The 25,982-nt window shown below is 43.6% G+C and overlaps 1 non-coding gene across 1 annotated transcript; it reads right to left on the bottom strand.

Annotated features, from left to right (window-relative positions):
• Nucleotides 1–1,482: 1,482 nt before the first annotated feature.
• Trnak-cuu lies at nt 1,483–1,555 on the bottom strand. The gene has a single exon. It is a non-coding gene; the product is annotated as a tRNA-Lys (tRNA).
• Between the last annotated feature and the right edge of the window lie 24,427 nt (nt 1,556–25,982).

The following is a 25,982-nucleotide window of genomic DNA, read 5'->3' as shown; positions in this document are numbered from 1 at the left end:
TCGGCTTCTATTTAAAACTATTTGGTTTATTTAAACTCTATTGACTTTTTAATTGAACAGTATCTTTGTGTTAACTGACAAGCATCCAAGCAGGTTATCATGTCCTCCTGGACCACTTCCAATAAGTTGTCTAGAATTTTAGCTGTGGGTAGTAGTAGATACTTGGATCATTTCTCTTACTTACCAACTTGTTACCCCTGATAGGGCCCTGATAACTCAATGATTTGGGCATTGATGCTGCTGACTTGGGGAAGGAGCTGGAAAGGGCTATCTCAGGACAACTCAAGGAAGAAGTGAATGGTACAATCTAGATATTTCCATCTTCCCATCCCTTCATTCCTGCCTCCAGTCACCTGCCTTTTGCATGTATAAGTCCAACATAGGATTTCTGAACATTTTTTTAATGTGCTTGGAATTACACACAATTCAGGTTCTCAAGACAACAAAGGTTGGTACAACCAGAGTTTCCCCACTTTCTAAAATGCCCCTGGAATTTTTCCTTCCCTTTGGCTTCTGTGATTTCTCTATGGTTGATTCTGGGAAGAAAATTGACATCAGATGCATCTCAAACAGACATGGGTTGGTAGGACATGATTTCCTTGGTGAAGATGTGTTTGACAGAGCAATCTTCTTGTGCTCTTCAGTGGCAATGGTAAAGCTCCCAGACAGCTAACTTAGGGGAAGAGGAGAACATGGAGATAGAAAAGGAAGGATGCTGGCAACTTCTGGGAAGTTCTCTCAGGGAAAGTCAGATAAGCATGAATAGGGATGGGTGTGCATGCACGGTCTCCCTGATGTTCTACAACCATGAAGGCAGCATGTTGAAGCCTGTGATGTTTAACCATTAGCATGTCACTGCTATTACCATATGCAAGATAGGTACCATGGGTATGGTTATCTCGACAACACAAACCTAGACACACCTGGAAAGAGGGAACCTTCATCAAGATGTCTGTGAGGTTTCTTTGAGGTTGACAATTGGTGCAGGAGGGCTCAGCCCATCATGGGTGGTGCCATCCGTGGGATGGTGGGTCTGGAATATATAAAGAAGGTAGCTGAGCACGTCAGTCAGCAGTGCTCCTCCATGGTCCTTCTTCAGCTCCTGCTTAATGAGACTAATGTTGGCTCTACTGTGTGTCCTTTACGTTGGTTTCAAATGTATCCCCATAAACTATTTTCTAACTCACTCTCTTCCTCTTTCTCTTACACATATGCATGTAGGGAGACACTGTAGCCCCGCCTCCTAGAGGCTGGGACAGTTGTGCCTGGACACGCCTGTAAGGGCGTGGTGAGGGGAGGTCTAAAGGTGACTGGGGAGGATTCTTAAGGGACGACGGACATGTGGATAGCCCCTTCTCCCTTTTCCTCTCTCTGGCCTGGCTGCCTTGCTGCCCCTGGCACGCTCTGGCTTGTGCTTGGCTGGTGTTTATCTGAATAAAGAAACCTTAGCCTTATGGACTGTGGATCGATCTCTTCACTTGGCATCCAACGTGGGGTCCGAACCCACGACCCTGAGATTAAGAGTCTCACGCTCTACCGACTGAGCTAGCCAGGCAGAGGGCGAGGCCGGTGGGGACGGTGGGAGCCGTCCACCTGACCACCAGCCCCGAGTCGGTAGATGGGGCTGTACGGCACCCACGCCTGAGGAGAGGAGCAGTGGTGCTGAGGCGGTTTTGGGCAGGAAGGACCAGGGAACTTAACTCACTGTTTAGCGGCTTTGCGCTTTCCACAGTCCATCGTAGAGCCCCAGCGGGTGGGGGAGCTCTTCGGGTCGTGGGGGTTTGGTTGGGCGCCAAGTGAAGAGATCGAGCTACACAGTCTGTAAGGCTAAAGAATACTTTTGCCTTTAAAGATCAGATCAGCTCCATTAGAAGAATGGGTTCTGCATACTGCCCACAAAATGCAAGATGCTGGAATCTGGGCAGGAGAGGCTGTTGCAAGAGGTTTCAACAGACAGCACGAGATTAGGAGAGATAGTAACAGAAGGACTTGGGAAGGAGAAGCACCTTACAGGGACTCATATAGGTATCGAGAGGCCAGTGTTCATCGCTACCATGACACAGAGCCTCGCATAGGAAGAGCATGCTCCAGGAGTCCACGAAAGCGTCAGGAGAACAGATGTTTCAGCTGTGGTAGAATGGGACATATAAGGAGACGTTGTAGACAGAGAAATTCTAATGATTCCCCACGTGACAGGTCATTGCCCTCTGGGTTATGTAGGAGATGTGGTAAGGGCAAACACTGGACTAACGAATGCAGATCGATTAGTGACTTGCAAGGGAATCTGCTAATAGCGGGAAACTCCGAAGGGGGCTCCAGCAGGCCCCCACATCGAGAAAGGTCCGACCGTTCCCAGTGGCAATTGGAGACAATCTCTCATAGGACAAATAGATAGTTCCTTGCCTATTGTGGAAAATGATACTGCTCTAGATGGTAGTTTGAATAGTGATGAAGAATCACATGTGACTGGTGAAAATGAGAAATGCATATTTTGGCAAGCTTCTATTAATGATTCTAGGCCTCAGTTAGAAATAAAAATCAATGGTAAAGTTATTAACCCAGCTGGACACTGGGGTTGATGTAACTATTATTACCCAGAAGTCTTGGCCTCAGAAATGGCCTCTTAAAGAGGCAAATGTACAATTTTTAGGAATTGGTACTCTATCTAGAGTTCGACACTGTAGCCTGGCCTCCTAGTAGCCTGGACAGGTGTGCCGGGACACGCCCCTAAGGGCGTGGTGACGGGAGGTCTAAAGGTGACTCGGGGAGGATTCTTCAGGGACGGTGGACACAAGGATAGCCCCTTCTCCCTTCTCCTCTCTCTGGCCAGGCTGCCTTGCTGCCCCTGGCACCCTCTGGCACCCTCTGGCTTATGCTTAGCTGGTGTTTGTCTGAATAAAGAAACCTTAGCCTTACAGACTGTGGATCAATCTCTTCATATGCATACTAAAATTCTAAAATGTTTTACTGAATTAACTGAAACCCTTTCCCTACACCAATGGAAGCTCTCGTCTTCTTGTATCCAAAATATAATAAGAACAAATTTATAATATTAAAATTGTTGTGCAGGAAGGATAATTGCTTTGTCCTCAGTGACAGGGTCAGGGTTGGAACTCAGGTAGTCTGATTCAATAACCTGCACACTAGCATACTATGGAGACTAAAGCATCTTGTTTAGAACCATTAATTCACACCATGTCACAAGGAGGTTCTTGGAAAGTGGTGGACCTCTTCCGTACCACAGGCAAATGAAGATGAGGGTGTAAGGATTTCACTAGATACAAGATAAACGATAAATGGATGTTTACTGGGGAGTAACTTACACAGATAATAATAAAGAATCACAGGAGTGTTTCTCTGCCCTTTCTATCAGATGGGCTGACCTAAGAGAAAGAGACCATGCAAGCCAGACCACACCTCACACTTTCCTCTTTCATCTTCCAGCTGCCTGAAGCCATGCCCAAGGGGCAGGGCCACTGTTACATGGAAAGCTTCTGGGCACAACATAGGATGATCAGCTCTGCTCTGCTCTGTTCAACTTTGGAGATAGGTACAACCAGCTGCTTCTCACTCCTTCTGCACTGCTTTATTTCTTAAGGCCATAGCAGTTGCATCCCAACCATTTCCTAAGTCCAGAAGGCACAGTTGTAGCAACTGACACTGGAACAAACAAAGCTTCTAACCAAAGAAAGTAGAATGGTTTGAGGACCTTGACCATTCCTCCTGTGGCTGGTCCAGGCATTGTTGTCTTGTGAAAATGTCTTTAATGTGGTATCTCAAGCAGAGTAAAAGTATGAGGCTACTGACCCCATATGTTTTGTGGCTCTTGGCCAAGATATATTTTTCCATTATCATTAGGGATGTACTTGCTAACAGCTGTGGGATCCAGTAGTCAGACAGCCAAAAGCAAAATCCTCCCCGACAAAAGCCCATTACCACAGGGACCAAGGGTTTGTTCATCTGGAGGCCATTGATCTCTTGGTCCCAGAGGGCGTGACATTCTGACAAGTCCACCCATAGTGTGTAACACTAAGAAATCCCAGTGTCTGTGAAACCCAGAGACCCCAAGAGCAAAGGTTAATGTAACAGTCTGTCTCTTGGAGCTTGATTCAAGGGAAATGTGGAGTGAGAGCCAAGCAGGAAGGGGGGAATAGAGGAATGGAGAAAAGGAGAGAGACAGACAGTGCTGCAGCCAAACACCCTAGTCCCAAGTTCATGGGTTCTGACTCCCCTCTCATTATATAGTAAACAACTGGTTATGATAAAGAATCTATGGAATAAAAAGTGATGGATCTGAGAGAGAGGTCAAAATGGAACGTCTAACTCTAAGGCACAGAGAGGAAAGTACCTTGCCTGGTACCACACAGCCATGTGGAAGATTTTTAAAGGCTTCCCTGTTCTATTCTTCAAAATGTGTAGATTCCCAGGGGCTGTGACAGAGGGCATGATGACAAATTAGTGACATGAGTAAACCATTGATTTTTCCCTTTAGAATGGCTCTGGGAAGGCAGGTCCCTCTCCTGGGGTAAGGGAAAGGCATTGGATCTCAAGCTCTGAGGTTTGCTGTTGTACATTGAATGACCTTAATCCAACAAAAACAACAAAAGGCAGCAAAATCCAGGAGCTTTAGCTTATAGAAATTGCCAACACCTCACAAATGGAGAATTCCAACCATTTCATGTGACAGGTTGCCATTAAAACATAAGTGCACCAAAGAACCAAATATAAAATTACCTTCAGGACAGATGTGTTAATGAATTGTAAGGTACCTTGTCATGCATATGCAAATACTCAAAGTCTGTAAAATTCAAAACTTGAAATATTTCTTGTCACAAACATTTTGAATAGTGAACCCTCAAGCCATACTGACATCTTCAGGACCCTGCCATTCCACTCTCTTCTGAATTAGCCGTATCACTTCTAGGTTTTATTTCCTTCCCTCTCTAGACTCTCTGAGACTGCAGTGAGCTTTTCTACTTGGCATGATATTAGGAAATGTCCAGGAGAAGTGAGAGGCTAAATGGTGGGCACAGGTGTCAAGGAGAGAATCCACCTTGAGTCAAAGTAACCAAGGACACAGATTTGACTGTAGTGACTCAATCCTGAGCAAAGAAGAAACCCTGCCAAATAAAACTCAGAGTGATTAATTCTTGTTGTCATCTAAAACAGCAACTTCCCTATGGACATCTTGTCTGTTAACCTGTAACTGTGGCCACACCCCTTTGGGTGTGGCTTCAGGTGGATGGAAGTGTAAGGAAGGAAGCTTGGCGCATGCTTCTGTTTGCACTTCTGAAGCCACACCCCATGTTGGGCACCAAAATGAAGGTGAGGATGTAATGACTTCACTAGCCCCATGATAAATGATAAATGGTCCTTCTCAGTCACCCAGCAGCTGCTGCAATTCTACAAACTCTCACATATGTACCCATGAGTGCATACACATGTACACACACACACACACACACACACACACACACACACACACACACCATATTTACATATCCACCAAGGTGCTTAATCAATTTCCTTTTCTTACTCATTTCTGACTTCTGTGGCTGGATAGTACTTTTACAGCCTTGACTCAAGCCCCATGGAATGGCCCCATTTTGCTTCTCTCTCTGTCACCAGTGGTGACAGGATCCTGGACACCGAGGTAGGTGAAATGCTAAGATTCTGTTTATAAACTGTACTCAGTTTGAGCCAACCCCTGCAGCTCACAGCTGTATGATCTACGGACAAGTTTCAAGGACCCCGAACCTCCAATATTGCATCACTAGAGTGGAGAGGATAATTGCTTCCTTTGTATGGAGGTAAGAATTAAATGTCTTGGATTTCTTGAACATTGACTGAGCATTAGCCCCAGAAATAACATTGCCTTCAGAGCCCTTGTGATTCAGTCAGATAGTGGCTTTGACAGGGCCTGGCTCACTGCATGAACACAAACCGTGGGTGTCAACAAACACTGCCCTTTGAGAGAGTGGTAAAGTAGACACTGCCACGGATGGTGCTGTGTTCAATGCAGGGTGAGCTCAGTGCCTCTGATGCAGGGCTTGGTGCTCCCCCAAGACCCAGAGCCTGTGGGTAGCATCCGATGGCTTCTTTATTTGTGGACAAGGTTGCCGTACCCTCTCCACTGCCACCTTCCTGCCAACAAACAGTAACTCTTGTTCACAATAAACATGCTTCTGGTTTATGAATACACGTGATAGGATTCCTTACCGAATCAAATAAACATTTCACTGTTTCTGCAGACCATGAAATTACTCAAGTTTTAATCTACTTGTTATATTAAGAGAAGAGATTTCTAATTTAATAGGTTCCACAAAGGTAAGTAATTCATAAACATGTTTTTAAACTCTTTGAAGCCAGAAGAAAGGGTAAAATGGCCTGATAGAAAAACAAAACATCCAGACTCCAGCATGGGGGCTCAGGACGCCAGGAGGCCCAGCCATGCCACCCCACCCCAACCTCGCCCCCATGGGTGTCCTGCTCCTGCCCCTGAGTTACTCTAGATGCCCTCCTCATCCTTTTAGGAAAAACACCAGCTGCATCAAAATATGCACCTGAAAATATTCGCCCTTTTGGTCTCTTTCTCAGAGTCAAATAAAATCCTTCCAGAGCCATTCAGTGAAATCCAGAATGAAGGGATATCTTTGCATTCATCACAGTGCCTAGCTAGCGTAGTGTGAGGATGTGCTCTGATGACATCTGACAGGCTTCTGGAATTGTGTGTTATCAGAGGCACAAAACGCTTGTACAGACGTTATGGAGAGTTACAGAAGGGATGGGGTAGCTGTTAGTATAGACCAGCAGCTGGGAATGCTCGCAAAGGCCATGTCTGTGTCCACAGGGCTCGCCTATCCTGAGCTACCAAAGTAACCTTGTCTAGTTTTGTTGAAGGCATAATCCACAAATGCGAAGCCCACCTGCTGTCTTGGTCTACTTTCTGTTCTGTTGTTGTAACGAGGTTTTCCCAGCATCTGTTTGGCTTTGGCTCCAAGGCAGAGAAGGGGAGGGGGGATGGCTATGTACAGAAGGGGGAGGGGTTATGTCCACTGTGGGACTTGGTCTTGATGGACTCACCCAGCTCTTGCAGAGCTTGCTCATTCCTTTTAGACAGTATGTCATGCTCTGACCATCTTGCCGCCTCACCACCATCACGCTAGGGGCTGGTGTTTCAGAGTGTGAATCGCTGGGGCTCAAAACACCCAAACTGATGGGTTTAGTTTAACTGACATGGGAGTGGGGTTTTACCTAACTTGGGCAGACCAATATTGAGAAGCACCCCCAAACTCTTTCCCTCCCTCCCTCAATGCCGTGTCTATTTCACTAGGTAACCCCTACTTCTGTTATCTATCGACAAATACCTTAACCTTTGGAAATAATTAATGTGTGTTCTTTTGACTCAGAATTATATTATTTGGCTTGTGTTTTGGATATTTATTCATAACACTGCACAAGGGCTTACAGGAAGTTCCCATTTAAAGCCCATTTATCTACAAAAGTGTGGCCTTGTAATCAGATACAAAATGAGCCCAATTATAAAGGGGACCTTCATCAGTAAGCAGCATACAAAGTGCCCTCATTTATGCTGCTCACTTATTTTTCTTCATTTTTTTTGTTTTTTTGAGACTATAAGTATACATCCCTCCCCCGCCACACACCTAAACCCTCTTATACACCCCTCTTTACTCTCTTTAAACCCATTTCCTCTTTTTTCATTAATCATTTATTTCTTTTAAATATATGCATGTAAATTTGGGTTTTCTTAGGTTGCACTGACTAGTTTTTCTGTTGTGTATTCAGCATTTTAAAATATGGACCTTCAACAAAAATACCTCAAAACTGGCAAGGAAATGATCCTGTAGTAATGCTCTTGGATATGGATGAGCCTCTCAGGGTGAGGCGTAAGAACAGGTGGTTAGGACGGTGGTGCAGCCTTTTGAATCAATGCTCCAAGTGAGCTCCTGGCGTTTTCTGTCCTAAAATGAGTCTGGCAACAGCAGGCATGGCCAAGCAGACCATGGCACAATTCTGGGGAAAACACATGTTTGTTTTTGGTTAATTCATCCTGTGATACTGTCTGTCATTATGTCGTGGAGAAAGACCTGAGTTCTGATCACCCATAAACTAAGATACACGGGGCTCCTGCACACATCCTTTCATTTGCTCAGCATCCTGGTCCCGCACAAGAGAAATTTCTGTTTTGTTGTTGTTGTGATGAGGAAGTTGAGGTTCTGAGAGCTTAATTAAAATGTTAGTAACCTTAACCGTGAATAATATCTGCACCTTATTGGCAGCTTGGCCATGTGACAAATGGTGTTTGGTTATCCTATCTGGAATACTGCGAAAGTAAGTGTGTGAAGACAAGACAATGGTCAAGCAACTCAGAGTACAGGGTGAAAGGTTCTACTACCATACCAGTTATGTAAATTAAAAACAAAATATTTTGCAAAGATCCACAAGTATTTTAAGTTAAATGTACACTGGGGTCGGGATAGAGGGGGAGAGTTAGTGGTGAAAACAGTGACGATGAGAGCTGCTGTTGACATTCAGCAGTCATACCCAGAAAGAGGCCCATTTGTCTTTTTGTGCGTAAGCTTCACATAGGAGCAGAGCTGTGGAAAGAAATAGCAATCAGAAAACATGGCCGCTGTGTTTAAATGGGACTGTTTGTATGACATTTGGGTGGCAGGATATTTAATGAAGGTTGGGCAATTTATCAGTGGTTACACCACTGAAGAAAGTGACACTTTTTTATGGTCACCACTATTGGTAGCCCCTCACGGAGAGGTGGGGGTCTCATGAGCCCTTCTCCCTTTCATGGCGGAATGTTGATGGGTCCATTCTCATGCACGTCCTATTTAATCTCCATGAGTCTCTCTCTCTCTTTCTCTCTCTTTCTCACATACACACGCACACACACACAGAGAAACACACATATACATACACACACAGACACACAATACACATTTACACACATATGCACATACATACACCCCACATGAATACACACACACAAATGCACATACTGACACATACACTCACACCCCACAACAACACACATATGCACACACACACACACACACACACACACACACACACACACACACGCACACGCACACGCACAGTAGGAAGAAGACTTACTAGAAAGAAGAAGGGTCATCAGGAGGAGGCAGATGAGAGAAAATAATGAGGGATGGAAAGGTTAAAACTCATTCTATCCATGTATGAACCTGTCAAAGAATGAAATGTATTTTTTTTTTTAATGCTAAAAACACATGGCCAGATTCCAGGTGTTCTGTCGAGCGCATCCCTGAGCTTTGGTTAGGGACAGCCTCCTGGCAGCTGTAGACCCTCTGTTGTCCAAGACGATCCACCGCAGCTCTCCCTGGACAAGGCAAGGCAGCTACAGGTGCAGTCCAATCACAGTGGTTTAAGGCAGTCAAAGCAACATGCTTAGTAGGGCACTGTGATCCCTGCACGAAACCCCCCCCCCAGGTCCAGGCTCCATAGCATCTGTGCAGATGTTCCAGGTCTGCAACAGAAGAAAGAGACTTCAGGCATGTCAGACACTAGTGTTTGAATCGTCCAGCTAGGGTTGATATCCGTTGCCTTCCTGACATTCAGCCCAGCAGAGCAGTCGCCAGCCCTACACACAGAGAGCTCTGAAGGCTGACATCGGAGCTGTCCTCTAGAAAACACTCATGACCCCTGCTTCTCTTCTGACCATACCCTCCTTCCATTTCTCCAATCAATAAGCTGTCTAATCTCTTTAGTCTTTAGTTCTCTTTTCTGTAGAATGAGGCGTTATTACATCTCCCATGAGTTTGGTGGTGAAGCCAATGAGGTGGTGCAAGGTGTGTCACTAGCAGCAGTGGACCCTGGAAGTCACTGCTGGTGTTCTTATTAGTGCTGTGGGTTGTCCGTTATCTACACACCCTCACTGGGCTCATTCCAATCTTCCTTAAGTGTAGCTATGAGTATGCCACAAATAAAGTTCCAGGAATGCACTGGCTCCAGTAGATGCTGAGCCCACATGTGTTACTGTTTTTATCCACACTCACTGGGACAGCAGGACCCTCCTTGCCACCAGCTCAGTGACCTGTATCAAGGCCACCATTTTAAGCTTCAGTACAACCTTACATCTCCAATCTCTCCAACTGCTTTGTATCTAATCTAAGCTGAATGCAATGCTCTGGTTTTTATTCATAACTAGCACTTTCCCCATTCATTCGTTCATCCATCCATCCATCCATCCATCCATTCATTGATTCAGTACTTATTCCTGGTTGCACCATTGTAGAAACTGACAATACAGAAGTGAATGGCCCACTCAGTTCTCATGGAGCTTTCAATAATTGAGAAATTCAACAACTGAGTTTTCATTAGTCAAGTGTTCGGTAGAGGGTATTAGAAAGCAACAGGGGTGGTGGTGAGGGCTCATTTGGGGTTTGCTAGGGTCAAGAGGATCTGGGTCATTACCTCGTACAAGGGAGACCATGTCAAGGAAACACAGGGAAGGCTGAAATGAGACAAGCACACAAGAACAGGGGAGAAAATGCCAAGGGAAATAGCAACAAGGAGGGTATGGGCCAGGCCATTGATAAGAATGGGGGGACAAGCTGAGAGCCTTGAGAGAACTTCCTGCCTGTGCTGGGCAGTCAAGCCATGCCTTCAACAGCCATTTAGCTAGATGGAAAGACCCTTCAAAATCAAATTCAACTTTGTGTCTTCCAGAGGCTTCACTGATTTTTGTTATAAAAAGTTTTCTGCCTGAATGAAGAATGATTTATGCGGATGGAGTTTCATTAACAATTTACCTAGAGAAACACTTTCCAGTGTTCCAGGTAAATAATGTATCCTTAATTAAAAGTGTGTGTGTGTGTGTGTGTGTGTGTGTGTGTGTGTGTGTGTGTGTGTGTTTTGTCTGAATGCATGTCTATGTACCATGTGTATGCCTGATGCTGGAGGAGGTCATAAGAGGACACTGGATCCCTGGAACTGGATAGGCAGATGTGAACTTCTAATCAAATTTGAGTCCTCTGGAAGAACAGACAGTGCTCTTAACCACTAAGCCATCTTCCCTGCCCCTAAATATATATTATGTTAAAATGCTAACTTTAGGCACTGCTTTAGGAGTAGGCTGAAGGAAATACTGGTGCATACACACACTTCTGCTCATCATCAGTCATTAAGGAGCTGCCTCAGAAGAGTGACAAAGTGCTCAGGGCAGTTAGAATGAGCCATCCAGTGCCTTTGGTTAAAAAAAAGAACAAGGACAATAAAAATGCTTGGCCTGTATAATACTTATTGGAAATGTTCTAGCTAGACCCTTGTCATGTTCTTTATAAGGCTTGCCCCCCTTGCTTACTGCCAGAGCTGTCTGCCAAGCCATATGAATGTGCTAAGGAAGAAAAGTGTGTTCTCTAGTTGTTCCAAATGACATTCCCTTTGGAGGTCTGAGGTAGTACTCCTCTTCCAAATGCAAAGAAGGAAAAGAGAGCTCAGGATCTGGTGTAATTAAGTTTCACTAGTTCCATGCCTGAGCATGAAAACCCCTTCCTTTTCCTTACACAGACAGCTGGCTTCCTAATCTTAACTAACAACTGTGGCAAGGTTCCATTTTCTGACTTTGGTGGGCTAGAGGCCTGGTTCCTTTGCACAAGCTCACGGTTGTTATTCTTTATTAACATTCACTGAACAACCATTGCACTTAGATGCTTCTGGGTAACTGGAATTAGTTGTGATCACTCTGCAGTAAATTCGCCATCTGCCTGTGACAGGATTCGAAACAAAAGAGGTGATGTGTTTCCAGACAGTGAGAATGCACCACACCAGGGGTTTCCCATAGTGCCACAGACCAGGCTGCTTGAGCCATTTGTAGTATCACAGCTGTAGGCGGAAGAAGTTTCTGTTCTGCCTGGTGCCACAGCCGAATAGACCCAAATAAGCACACAAAGACATGCTAATTATAAATTGTTTGGCCCATGGCTCAGGCTTCTCATTGGCTAGCTCTCTCTTAATTATTAACCCCTTTCTATTAATCTAAGTATTTCCACGTGGTCTTCTCTTACCAGTTACGCCTTCCTTGGCTACATGGCCTCTCCCTGCAGCCTCTCTACCCATCATTCTCCTCATCTGATAGTCCCACCTAAACTTCCTGCCTGGCTAACGGCCAATCAGTGTTTTATTCATCATCCAATAAGAGAAACATATATATAGAAGTACATCCCCATCACACCACACCTCCAGGAATGTGATGTGACCATTCTGCCTTCAGGGCAGGCTTGAGGTACAGAGTTGAAGGCAGAGGTAGCTTGTGAGCCACTGAGTAGTGGCCTCGGCTGTGGAAAGATTGTTTTCCTCCCTTGGTGAGATTGAGAGTGGATAAGTCAATGTCAGCACCAGAGGGCAGAAGGCTAGGGGAAGGAAGGCTGGCCTGTGGCAGCCCGCAGATTGAAGGGACACCATCAGGAAGATGCAAGGCCAGGGTTGGGGACTTACAGGAGATATTAGATAGTACCAAAAGAGGAAGTTCTGCTTTTGAAAAATAACACTTTTTCATTGAATTATAGTTTTCAGTGAAATCCACAGCTCTTGCCTGTACAGGGTAGTGAATTTTAACAAACGTATACATTAACGGAATTCTATACATTTCTATCAAGATACAGAATATATTCATTCCAGAGAGTTCTTCACCCTCCTAGCCATGGTTTTATTCCTATAGTATGGCAGTAATAACTAATTCTGAGCTGAGGCGTGGGATCACAAAGGATATGCTCTTCCTTTGTTCACCCAGCATTTCTGAGTGCCATCACTGTATGCATCACGCCATTTTATCCTGACAAGTAGCCGGTCTCCTTTTGATGGGCATATGTCCTGGTGACCTCCCCAACACTCAGCTTTGGTTACTGTTGGCTGAGTGAGCATTCTTAGAAAAATGTATACATGTATGAGATTTCTCTCTGGGGCAATAAAGAGAAGCAGAACTGCTGCTTTTGCCGTGTTTAGTGTTACAAGAACATGCTCAGAGGCTCTCCAAATCCTGGTCCCTTCTTACATATCATTGGCTGTCTGTTGAGTTGCCATCTTATAATCCCATTGGCCGTCTGTCCAGTTGCTCCCATTGGTTTGCTTCTTGCTTACATTCTGCTCATAGGCTTTAAATCAACTCTTCCCTAGTGACTGATGATGCCAAATTATTTTACATGTATTTATTGGTTACTTTTCAGGTCATTCACATTTTATTTTATTTTTGCTTTATTCAGTAAGTTGTGAGAGTTTTTTACATGTTATGTGGAAGTCTTGGGTAACTGGGAACATTTTCTCAGAGTCTGTGCTTTGCCAATGATGTTATTAGTGATGTTTTCACCTAACGAAGGTTTTAAAAAAATTAATGCATTTTTATATTTGAATTTCTTGATAGTAATACTTCTTTATCTGGCCTAAGAAATCTTTGTTTTGTTCAAACTTGTAAGAATCCTCTCCTACACTTTCTTTTCCTAACTTACAGAGTTAGCATTTATGTTGGGTTCCAATTAATTTGGGATATAAACATGGCCACAAAGTAGTGGCAGGGGTTTCTTCCCGGGACCAATCTTCATTTTGCTGGCATTACATGTGACAGATGTCCTTTTCCACATGGTATTTCTTTGGACCCAGCAAGACCAGCTTTTGGCTTGGAAGAAGCGGTTGGTGACATCAGATGATAAAGACTGGGGTGTGGGAGCTCTGGAGAGATGCCAAAGGCGAGAGATTGCAGGGCCTGTTACAGAGTGAGAAGCAGTGTTAAGAGAAAGATGTAGAAGTCAGATTACAGCCCACAGTTTATGAAGCAGATACAGCAGAGAGCAGGTACAGGGCCCCTTGTCTAAGGAACTTGGCTGCAAAGGAAAAGGACACTAGTTAATGTTCTAGTTAGAACAAGTTGACATAGAAAGTCAGAGAAGTTTATTTCTTTATTTCTTTAAATGAAATAACATCCTATGAATGTGGCAGAGGTAAAATGGGCTTTACAGTGCTTTGGTTTGGAAATTAGCTCAGGCAACGTCCTCTCTTTAGAGACCTTGTCAGCCACATAGATGGTTCTCTGACATGACAATGAACACAGAGGGGATTACTAGGAAAAATAAATTTGTTGACCAATATCTACTATGAAAGACTTTCTTAAGGAAGACAGCATGTAGAAATGAACCCTGTCTGTTAAACAGCTCGTCTTCCAAAGAGAAGGAGGGCAGAATACCTGGAAGCTGCTGCCTCTGAGCTGTTGGGAATAGGTTTCCTCCTCACCCCACATGGGACACTCTCAGTGTTCAGTACGAAAAGTAAACAACACTTACTGACAATTAATTATACCCCACACTGCCTCAGGCTGCACAGTGGAGCAGGCTTCGCCCATGCAGCCTGGTCCATTCTAGCCCAATGTCAGGCACTATGGAAACCTTGATTATCAATGTTGCTGTGTGCTCTTTGCAAAACTCCTTACTACTGCTATAAAAAATGTGAATTACTAAACCACTAACCTTATAGTAAGTCATGTCACTTTCCCAGGGTCCTTCCACTGACAAACAGCATAGCTTTAGTGTACAGATCTGCTGGATTAATGCATTCATGGTTTTTGAATGTTGGATGGGGGAGTTCCAACATTAGAAGCAGGCAAGTGTGCTATTGAGATGGAAGCAGCAGCCTTAAGGAAGGGAATGGAATGAAAGAGTCTACTGGGTTGAGGGAGAGGGAAAATAATCTCATGTTGGCATGGCTGGCGGAACAAATGGTGTAGTTGCCCAGGCACACCCACTGTATGGAAGAGGAGTTGACCACAGGTACCAGGGCTAGCCCAGCCTGGGTGACTTGGGTGATGGGGGATATCCTTCTCTCTATATATATGTTTCTCTTATTGGATAATGAATAAAACACTGTTTGGTCAATAGAGGCAGGAAGATAGGCAGGGCTAGGAGATGAGGAGAATTCTGGGAAAGGTAGGCAGAGAGAGAGAGAGAGAGAGAGAGAGAGAGAGAGAGAGAGAGAGACCGGGGAGAGATGTCATGTAGCAGAGGAAGGTGTAACAGTCCGGATCCCTTCTCTGGTAAGCCAAGACCACGTGAAAATGCATAAAGCAATAGAAATGGGTTAATAATTAATATAGAACTAGCCAATAAGACGCTGTAGCCATTGGTCAACAGTTTTATAACTAATATAGCATCTGTGTGTGTTTATTTAGGGCAATGAGTTGGCAGGACCAGGCTGGAATCCAGAAATACCTGGGAGACCTTCTGATGGGCTGTGTCATCAAGGGTAGAGGAGAAATACCCAGTGCCTGTTGAAAATTCTTTAGGTTGGTCAGAGGAAACAATAAAGGCTTACAATTTAGAGGTCAGAGCACAGCTGTCACATTACTAGGATGGGACTTTGGGGAAGTCACTGACTTTGTTTCTTGTCTGTAAAATGACAATGGACGATGTGGTGGCTCTATCCCATGACCATCTTTCAGCTTCCTGATCGCCTTGAGTTCCTAATATTACCACTCCCCTACCATGATGAACTGTATCCTTGACCCGTGAGCCAAGATAACCCAGCCTTCATTAAGTTCCTTCTGATTCGCATCAGAATGATAAGAGAAGCAATCCGTGCAAGTGTCATTTTTACATTTTACACTGATTTTTCACTATTGTATAATGAACTGAGGTAGCATAGGCATCACCCTCACCTCCTTATTCCAAGTCATCCTCAAGATCCACACTGGGAGGAGGCATTGAGGCTCAACACGTTGCTCACACCTCTTTATATAATGACTTGTTTATCTAGTCCTACACTGTCTCCTTTTCCAGGGCACCATGCTTGCCAGAATAATTTTTTTCACAATGAGAGATTGGAACCTGGATCTCCCTCCACAGATATTGGCTGGATGACAGGTGGGCTAATGCTCCACCTTCTTGGCTTAGGAAGGCTCTGCCAGCCAAAATACTGAAGCAGGCTGGGGAAGCCTGGATGTAGATTTGGGCTTTGGAGCCAGATTCTCATTGCAACTGATTATAGGTGGGTACTTGATGCATGCACCAAGCCATAGACTGGATAAACAGATGTCCAACTGTAACAGGCTTCCTGTTTTCAGATGGCAGCCATGCTTGGTGGGCACCTGGAGCTGATGTCCCTGTTGCTCACCAAGTATTCTATCAGCCTAGACATAAACCTCTCCTTTCCCTGGGCACTAAAGGGACAGTGTTCCTGAACACTGACAGAAAAACAAACCAACTGGAATTGCTCCATGGAAAACCACCTCACCCCTCCCTCCTCATAAAATAAGAGTGGCCCTGCAATGTTATCTGAATTAGTCCCTGGTCCTCGCCAAGGCAGCTGAGCACTTGAGGGACGAGGTCAGACCCACAAGGTCAAGCACTAAAACTTTGGGATTGATGGCTTCTAATCAGAAATGAGGTGGAAATGAAGAATGCTTTCAAACTTCCAGTAAATGAAATGCTAAAATATTCAGCCATTTGGATACTGCCATGTTATCAATCCAATTAACCTTGCTCCATGCTATCAACTGCACTCCAGGCTGCAGATGTGTTACCAACCAATTGGAAACGTCACGCTGCCGACCATGATCCAGATAATGGGGAAAATACAGACCCTGCGTTGCAAGAGTTTTGAAAAGAAATGAAGTTCAGTTTCCTAAGTTGTGAAGGCTGTCATAGCCTGTGATCAGGATGCAAACAAATATGACTTACATTTCGTTAGTGGCACAACTTTGTCAAAACCATCGCCATGTGGGGCTCTGTGTTCTGATTTGTGGTGATAATGGGAACTGAGTTTTAGCAACCACAGCTGAAATGATCCTGTTAGTAATGAAACAAAATTGATACCTTGAAATGTTTTTGTGAGGAGGTTATCTTTTGAATAATGCCCATTGAGTTTTCAATATTTTCTTTCAATTGCTTTATAAATACACAAACAGAAATTTCCCTTACAGCAATTCTGTCTCTTAAAATGACATTTTCCACTCAAAGGAAACCATTTCTGGAGTGCAAGTCTAAGCTGTGGCTACCCCTCCCTTGACTGCTTTTGAATACTTCCTGAAGCTTATTTCATAAGTATTTTTATTGAGAGAGAGAGAGAGAGAGAGAGAGAGAGAGAGAGAGAGAGAGAGAGAGAGAGAGATTGAGATGGTGTACCAGGAACTATGAGGTGTTTGGTTTTGTTTCCACATGGTTTGTCTACATCTGCACATATCTGTCTTTGTGCATAATGGGGACATTTTCCATTTCTCTTCTCTCTGCACTGATAACTCTTCCATGGATAAAGACCATGCCTGAAATTGTTTTGAAGTTATTCACCATTGTGGGTAATATGGATTCTGCCCATAAAGCTCTTTGAAACCTGGATACAAAGAGGAATGATTCAGAGGAGGTTTGATTTTGTATTTTTGTCTCAATTAATATAATTTACAACATCAACTCATTAGCAATCTTCAATCACAAACAAGGTATAAATTTCGAAAGATATTTCCTGAACTCTATGGAATTTAAGTTTCTACTTTGAACTAAAAAGGAAATAGTTCCTATCTGTTTTCTGAAATCATTGGAAAGTAAAATATCTATTAAATTTGGGTTACTTATTGAAGGTTTAAGAAGGAAATAATAGAGCTCAAGAACCATTTTTCTGTAAAATATATTCTGGTCACTTTTAAACTAGACTGTTACTACTTATACATGGCTATAATTCTGTATAGATAAGAGTCAAAGGGATTTGAGGCCCTAGGAAAAATCACTGAAAATTTGGTTTACTAACAAAAGAATTTGTTGAATTAGGTGGCAACTAGTACCAACACACCTATGTTTGATCACCCGAAACTCCATGGTACATGGAGGACGGGAGAATATATACAAGAAAGGAAATAGACTAATCCAGTTTCAACGACTAACAGTCCTTCTATCATCTGCTTCACAATAAAAAGTATTGACACACGAAGCTGTGCATTGGGTGTCTGCTGGCTCCATGCTCTTTTCTCACTCAGATCTGGATTTTCCAAAAAGCTTAGAGAACCTTGGGTCTAGCAACTTCCACTGTGGGTACATAGAACCCCCCAAGTGCTTTAGATTATATTTGAACTGAGCATTATTTTGCTGAGAATTATGGGAAGTACAGACCAAGAAGAGGTCTCTTAACCCAAAACACCTGCAACTGAGTTAGAGAAAGAATATATAAATCAAGAAATTTGGTAGTCTGAGGTAAAATGGAGAAATCCCCAAATAATAATAGTGTGGATCGTATTAGGAATTAGACAAAATGAGGAAGAGAAAGCAGGAAAATGCCAATGGAGACCCATTGGATCTATGACATGAACAAATTGGTACGTATGGTATTAATGACAATATCCAGTGACCAAAAGATCACAGCAGACCAAAGAAAATACAGAAACGCAGAATTTCACCAAACACAAACTACAAAGCCAAGGAAGCTGCCAACAGCACAATAGTCAGCTGCCAGGGAAAGAGGAACCATTCCTGACAATGGATTACTTTCCAGAGTACATGAAGACCTCAAAAACTTTAGCAATGACCAAAAGAATAAGAGATTTTAAAAAATGAATATCCAAATAGTAATTCCCAATAAGAAGTATCCACAATAATTATATATATAGTTTGCTTAGTATCCTTATCAGGCAAACATAAACCAAAACTCTATAGACATATCATCTCACCCTAGTTAGGATGCCTAAAAACGAAGATAATGAGAAGGCTAGGGGAGTATTAACATGACAGAACTCATTCTTTGTACATTTAAAGACACAGGTTTTATCCTCCAGCACCATACATGTAAAACTGCCCAGAAAAATAAAAATAGAAACAAATGTCAGTGATAGTGTTAAGAGAAAGGAACTCTCACACAGTGGAAGTAACAGCCATTATGAAAAGCAGTGTGGACCTTCCTCAATCACCTAAAATTATGCTTCCCTGTGATCCAGATACTATACTTCTGGGTGTGTATGCAAAGGAGAGAAACTGCGTAAGCTGGAGACACCTGCCCCCTTCCTGTAACAAGGTGCTATGCACATGTGTAAGCTATGAAATGAACTCAGATGTTCACGGTAGAAGAATGGAGGACAGTGTGTGCTATGTACACAGCGGAGTGTTATTCAACCATAGAGAATGATGTCCTGCTGCTCTGGGGAAAATGGATAGAATCACAGGTCATGATGGTAAATTACACGAGCCAGACACAGGAAGAAGAGCTCCCATCTCCTCTCTCAAGTGTGAGACCATTTTTAAAATAGAATCCACTTGGATGTAGAGTGGTGGGCGAGCCAGCTTCCTAAGGCCCAGAAAGCTGGAGGGAGACTGAGTTTACATCTGGAGAGACCAGGGGAATGGATCTGAGTGGAGCTGCGTATGCATCATGGGTGCCAAGTACACGCAGGGGCGTGGGTGTCCCAGACAGGTGTGAGAATGTGAAAATGGCGGCCCCCTTGCTGGGCCAGTGCATTGGAACTCCGCCCTCCAGCCTTTTGTCCTAGAAACAGCTCCAACTGCCGTTTATAAAATGTCTCCTCTCTAAAAGGACAATTGTCCTCAGTGCTAAGGGGACAACAGGCTTATACTGTCCTCTACCATTTAACGGGAAGCAATATATAGCCATCATTTCCAGAAATTTGCTTTTCTTAAAGAAACATGCATGAACATAATCTCCAAAAATGGATTATTGGTTCTCTTTGAGTGTCTGCTGGCAAATGGAACACAGACAACCTGGTAAGTCAGTTTTAATCTTGAAAAGGATGGATGGCCATCCCCTGCACTGTAATGATTATTTGTGTATCCCTTTTAACTGCGGTCTGCAAAATCAATGGACAGTTAGTGCAACCCAGCCTGCTCAAAAGCCATACTTGCAATGTTTTCCCAGAGAGGGGAGATAATGGGTTGAAAGTGATAGAGGAGACTTACCCTAAAAGCCCAGGTGTGGTCCAATGTGGCTGTCCATGCCTACACCCCCAGTACAGGGGAAACAGAGGCAGAGGGACTGCTGTAAGAGAAAGGATACCTCAAAATTTACAGAGTAAGTTCTATGCCAGCCACAGCTATATAATGAGAACCCATCTGGACTCCCCAACACCACCCCTACCCAAATCAAAGTGTAAAGGTCAGCCGCTGCTGACTTTTTGGTGTTACTGGGTTCCGGGCTCTGGAGGTAGCAAGCATCCTCTCTATCCTTCCATCTGTCCATCTGTGAACAGGAACACTGCTCATCCTATTCCTCTATCACAAAGATACTACAATGACGCATATCTACAAAGGAGGGTTTGTTTGTTCTGTCTGGTCCTTAAAAGGAAGACACAGAGATGCAGGGATTAACACGAAAAGATGTCTGGGATAACTGGGAAGAGCAATGACTTGTAGATAGTACATGTATCTATAAGTACATGTGCACAGTGTACATATGTCTACATGTGTGTACATACACACACACACAGAAAGAGAGAGAGGGGGGAGAGAAGAGAGAGAGAGAGAGAGAGAGAGAGAGAGAGAGAGAGAGAGAGAGAGAGAGAGAGAGAGAATCTCAGGAAGAGCTGCATGAAATAACTACTGTGGCTGTTTGTTTTCTATGCCTGATAACAAAGAACAAGCTTTTTATTCCTTTATTAATGTTTTCAGCTTTACAGACTTACATGTTTTAGTAAACAGAAAGAAATAGACATAAACAGATAAATGAAGGTGTCTTCCTCTACTATAGTAGGAAATTACCAATACGGAGTCAGGTAGAAATATAAGGGTATTTAATAGGGAAAAGCCTTGGTCCGAGAGTAGTGGTGTTTACAACTAATTGATCACAACCAGTTACAGATTTCTTTGTTCCTTCTCCACTCCCACTGCTTCACTTGACCAGCCTTTCTTGATGTGGGGGACTTCTTGAGGCCCCCCTCGGGGTTTCCCGACCTTAAGGGGTTTTCTTGTATGTCCCTGGTCGATCTATATTCATTGGTCCAGTGTCTGCCCTTACCACATCTTCTACACAATCCAGAAGGCAGTGGCCTTCCATATGAGGCATTGTTAGAATTCATTTGTCTATAATTTCTCTTAGTATGTCCCATTTTACCACAGTTGAAACATCTAGGTTTCTGGCACCTTTGTGGTCTCAAGGGGAAGGCTCTTCCTCCCCAAGGTTCTGGTTCATAGTAGTAGTAACCTCTAGCCTCTTGGTACCTATGTTGACCTCTGTAAGGTGCTTCTCCTTGCCAAGCCCTTATATCCTCACCTCTAGAACTTTTAATTTCTTGTTGCCGTTTTAAACCTTTGGAGATGGCTTTTCCTACCCAAGCTCCAGTATCTTGTACATTATAGTCAATGTTGGCTGCATACAAAACCCATTCTTCTAACGGAGCTGATCTGATCTTTAAAGGCAAAAGTATTCTTTTGCATATAGGGTTTGTATTTTCATAAGCTATTGTATATATAATTGATTGTCTTGTTTTTGGATCTGTTACCTGTAATTCTACTGCCCTAGTTAACCTTTGTAAGAAGTCCTGGAACTGTTTTGTAGGTCCCTGTTCTATTTTGGTATAAGCTTCTAGACTTTCTCCTGGCTCATGAACCTTATCCCAGGCATTTAATGCTGCTTTCCTGCAAAGAGACAGTATATCGTCATCATATTTAGCCTGAACCTGTGGGTCAGCATAAATACCCTGACCAAGAAGCTTATCTAGAGGGGCTTTAAAACCTTCCTTTATGCCCTGACGTTTAAGGAGCTTTGCCTCTTCCCTTACCAATGCCTTCCACTGGATTTGGCATGAATTCTCAAGTACAGCTGTTACCCATAGTTTCCAATCTGTGGGTGTCACCCTGTTAAAGGTTGCCCATGAATGTAATAGCTGTTTTACGTATGGGCTATGGAGACCATATGAGACAACTGATTCTTTAATATTCTTAAGATCCTTTGGCTGTATAGGTTGCCATTCATAAACCATTCGTCCATGAGAGTGTTTTTTAGAAGCTGGCTTTTCTACCATGGTAGCTAGGTACACTAATGGTGTACGAGTAACAACCTTAGAAGAATAGTTACGATACCTGGGTGGAGTAGGTGCCTGGGATTGGAGTGATTCTGCTTTTGAGGCATCCCACTGATTTTTAAGCCTAGCAATGATATCCTTTTGAAAAGTTTTAATCTCCTTAATCATAAAAGATTCCAAGCACGTTAGTGAATCTGTAAATTGCTCTAACTGCTCATCTACATGTTTTTCTAGGTCTTTTATACGATCATCCTTAGACAGCATCTGGATGGCATGGAAACTGCCTTCTAGGTATTGGAGTCTAGATTCCAGGTCATGATTTGTTGATTTTGAGTCCTTAGCAATTGACCGTATGGACCTATGTAATCTGTCAGCCCTGTACTGTAAATTATCTTCCAAACATTTAAATCTAGACTCAAATTTTTGATCTGTTACCTTGGATGCTTTAATAACTGATTGAATGGCATTGTCCAATTCTTTAACCCTATGTTGGGTATTTTGTACCGTTTTGTCTAGTTGATGAGTAACATTGCCTATCTGAGTTTCTAGCTGGCTATAGATATTCTTTAGCTGGTCATGGTCTTCTGACAGCCTAGCCTCTAAGGCCTTAGACATGGAGGATCTCTCTGTGTTTATCTTATCATAAATACGCTGTATCTCATCAGACAGCTCTGTCTTTAGTGTATTGGACATAGAGCCAAGCTTATCATCCAATTTTTGTTCCACTTGTACAATTGTGTTTTGACCTAATCTGTTTTCCAAAACCTCATTGCGTAAAGCTGTTATTTTCTGCAAGCAGGTGGTGAGGTTATTTCTGTCCCTGTTCCTGAGTCCTCTGGCTAGTAATATTATTTGTATCAGCAAGCTAACTGCCATGACAGCATATAGGCCAATAATTGGCAAATTAGCATCCTCCTCAAACAGTGAATTCACGTAATAAGTAAAAACATTACCAATTTTAGCAAATGATAAATATTCCGCCATAATTTTACCTGATTTCTATTCCAGATGCAGTAAATATATTTGACCTGCAGGTAGCACAGGCTGTTAGTTATTCCGAGGCGTTTGGCAGCAGTCGGTCCGCAGTGGAGAGAGGTCACAAAAGCTCCTGCGCTTATCTCTAGGCAGCTAGAAACTGGGTGGATGGCTCTGAGAAGCTCAGCTGCCGTGGGTCAGCTGCTAGCCGGGAACGCCTGTGGAGAGAGGGTGCTTTTCGGGCCTAGGCGGCGGGCCCGATGGAACCCACAGCCTGTCCCAAATGGGGTGTGGGTTTCCAATATCCCACTTCTGACACCAGATATAGTAGGAAATTACCAATACAGAGTCAGGTAGAAATATAAGGGTATTTAATAGGAAAAAGCCTTACTTACAGAGCAAACCAGCCAGCCGGTGGTAGTCTGTACAGCAAACAACAAAGAAAAACCAAAACCAAAAACGCAGTCCCCCTACTCACTCTGACCACGCCCTCACAAGCCCTCAGGTACTCCTGTAGCCAGCCCCTAAGAAGGCGTGGCTACAGCTTCCCCTACACTCTACGGCAGCTCAAATCATTCCACCAACCAACAGGTACTCCCATCCATCTCTAGGAAATCCAAAGTAGCTGGTGTGGTGAGATATGCGGCTGTAACCTAGCAATTACATTTAGTGTCCCTATTTCTCACCCTGGGGCTCTGATGACAACACTCCCAGAGCCATACTGATGTCAGGTGGTGTAATTCCCCCACACAACTAAAACTACTTAAAAACGTAAAGCCCAAGAAACTTCTGCTGCAGAAAAAAATAAAAGCCACCCCCCAGTAGCGAACAAATATTTTGGAAGATGTTTGCCTTGAGATAAGTTGTAGTCTCTTCTTAGAAAATAATTTCAAGATATAAATAAAACTTGACAAAATTTATGCTTCTCTAGGAAGAAGCTCAGGATTGGGTGGTAACATGTGTTGGGAAAGTCCTATGTTTTGGAGGACACCAGAGGGGTCATTAAATGTCTTCCAGTGCTCAGTTTTATGTGTTGTCTGGGTCAATGGAGAGTTGGGATACAATTATAAAGAGTGGTGTGAAATTGGAACAGCTCCCTCATCCAGTCACTGCTGGCCAGAAGGCATTCTGATCTGTGATTACCATGCTGTGAGTTTTAGGACACCTGGAAGGACAGTAAAAGCATCGACATACAATCTCTGCATCTGGAGGACGCGCTGTGATGGAGCTGTGGGTCACTGTCAGAAGGCGTGACTCAACCTTCTGGGTCTCTCCTATCATTCTGCCTAGTTGTCCTTTTCAATAAAGCTTGCATCTTACAGTTTTCATGTCACCCTTTCTAGATGACGCAGTTTGATGCTGAGAGTTACCCTACATTGTATTATGGGGTGGGGGTTCTCAAGAACCTTCCGAAAGCAATAGCAAGGCTGTTGATCCCCAGAGAATGGTCCCATTATGTTCAAGAGATTGGGATGTCCATCTCTGGCGCCATAGTGACTCTTGCCTCTTCCCTGCAAGACACAACTGACCAACAGTCAGATCTGCTGGCGTAGAGCAACCAATGGGCCTGTTATTTTGGTCCAGGCTGTGAGGGAGACTCAGTGTGGAGGTGATTTGCAGTACCACAGATAGAAATGAAAAAGGTGGTAACAATGGCTCCTCAGATAGATGAAGCTTGATAGCATGAAGTGACTTGGACAATCGGCGGTTGCCAATCGGGACTAGATCACATCCTGGCTGCTCATCCAGTGTTCTTTTCACTATGCCAAGTTTCTTGTCTATCAAGACTCAACCTCAGGTTGTCCCAGAGGACTCTGCCCTTTAAACAAGTCCCTTTTGTGACCCAATGTTTTAATCTCAAAGAATGGTGCTTGCTGTGGAATTTCAGACATCCTAGCAAAGTTGCCCAGGGAACTGCTTGGAGACATCAGGGCTATTGGCTCTGTCTTAAGTCATTGCTTGCTCATCATTCTGATCATATTACATTCCCATGGAAAAACCATTGTCTGATTTTAGCAGGTGAGGTGCCATCCATGCCATTTCCCCTCACTAAAAACACACTCTGTGGTTATTTGAATGAAAATGGCCTCCAAAGGGAGTGGAACTATTAGGAGGTGTGGCTTTGTTGGAGGAAGTGTGTCACTGTGGAGGTGGGCTTTGAGGGTGCACCCAGTGACACAGTTCATTTCCTGTTGCCTGAAGATGAAGACGTAGAACTCTTAGTTCCTTCTCCAGCACCATGTCTGCCTGCATACCACCTTGTCCAGTCAGGATAATAATGGACTAAACCACTGAAAATATAAGACATCCCAATGAAATGTTTTCCTTGATAAGAGTTGCAATGGTCATGGTGTCACTTCACAGCAATAGAAAACCTAACAAAGATACCCACCCAAAGCAATCATGTCTGAAAATGGCTCCCACCAGCTCAAACGAGCCCAGCCCATGCCTCCCATCCTGCTCCAGCTGAGCAACTTGGTACCTAATGTTCTAAAACCAGTGGTGGGGAGAGTACTTACATCACAGCCTGGGAAACCCTAAACACGGCCATTCCCCATCATTGAATCTGTTCAGCACAGTATTGGTTCCAAATAGGCATTTTTATTTTTTACTAAAGCAAGATACCTTGTTCTTTTTGGAAAACCATTTCCAGTTTGTACCTGATGCACAGTTATTCCACAACAGAGCTTTGTGGGGGACCATTGGACAAATGCATGGTCCCTCTGGCAAATACATTGTGTTCCAGGCTGGTTGCTGATTTAGTGATACCCAGATAGGCATTGAAACTATGTTGAGTTTGGGTCTTCCATCTCCCTTTTGGTTTTGTCTCGGATCCAAACAAGTTCATCAAACACCCGTTCAGAGTGTGGGAGTTGACCTACAGATCTCTTTCTAGTGCCCTTCCCAATTCTCAGACAAGATAAAAAAAATTCCTTCTATTAAAATAAGAAGGCACAATTTAAATGGTTACAAAAAGTAAGCTCAACTCCTGTGGTACAATAGAAAG

Source organism: Cricetulus griseus, chromosome 2, assembly GCF_003668045.3.
Source record: "Cricetulus griseus strain 17A/GY chromosome 2, alternate assembly CriGri-PICRH-1.0, whole genome shotgun sequence".
NCBI lineage: Eukaryota > Metazoa > Chordata > Mammalia > Rodentia > Cricetidae > Cricetulus > Cricetulus griseus.
This window is presented reverse-complemented; position numbering and strand designations above follow the sequence as displayed.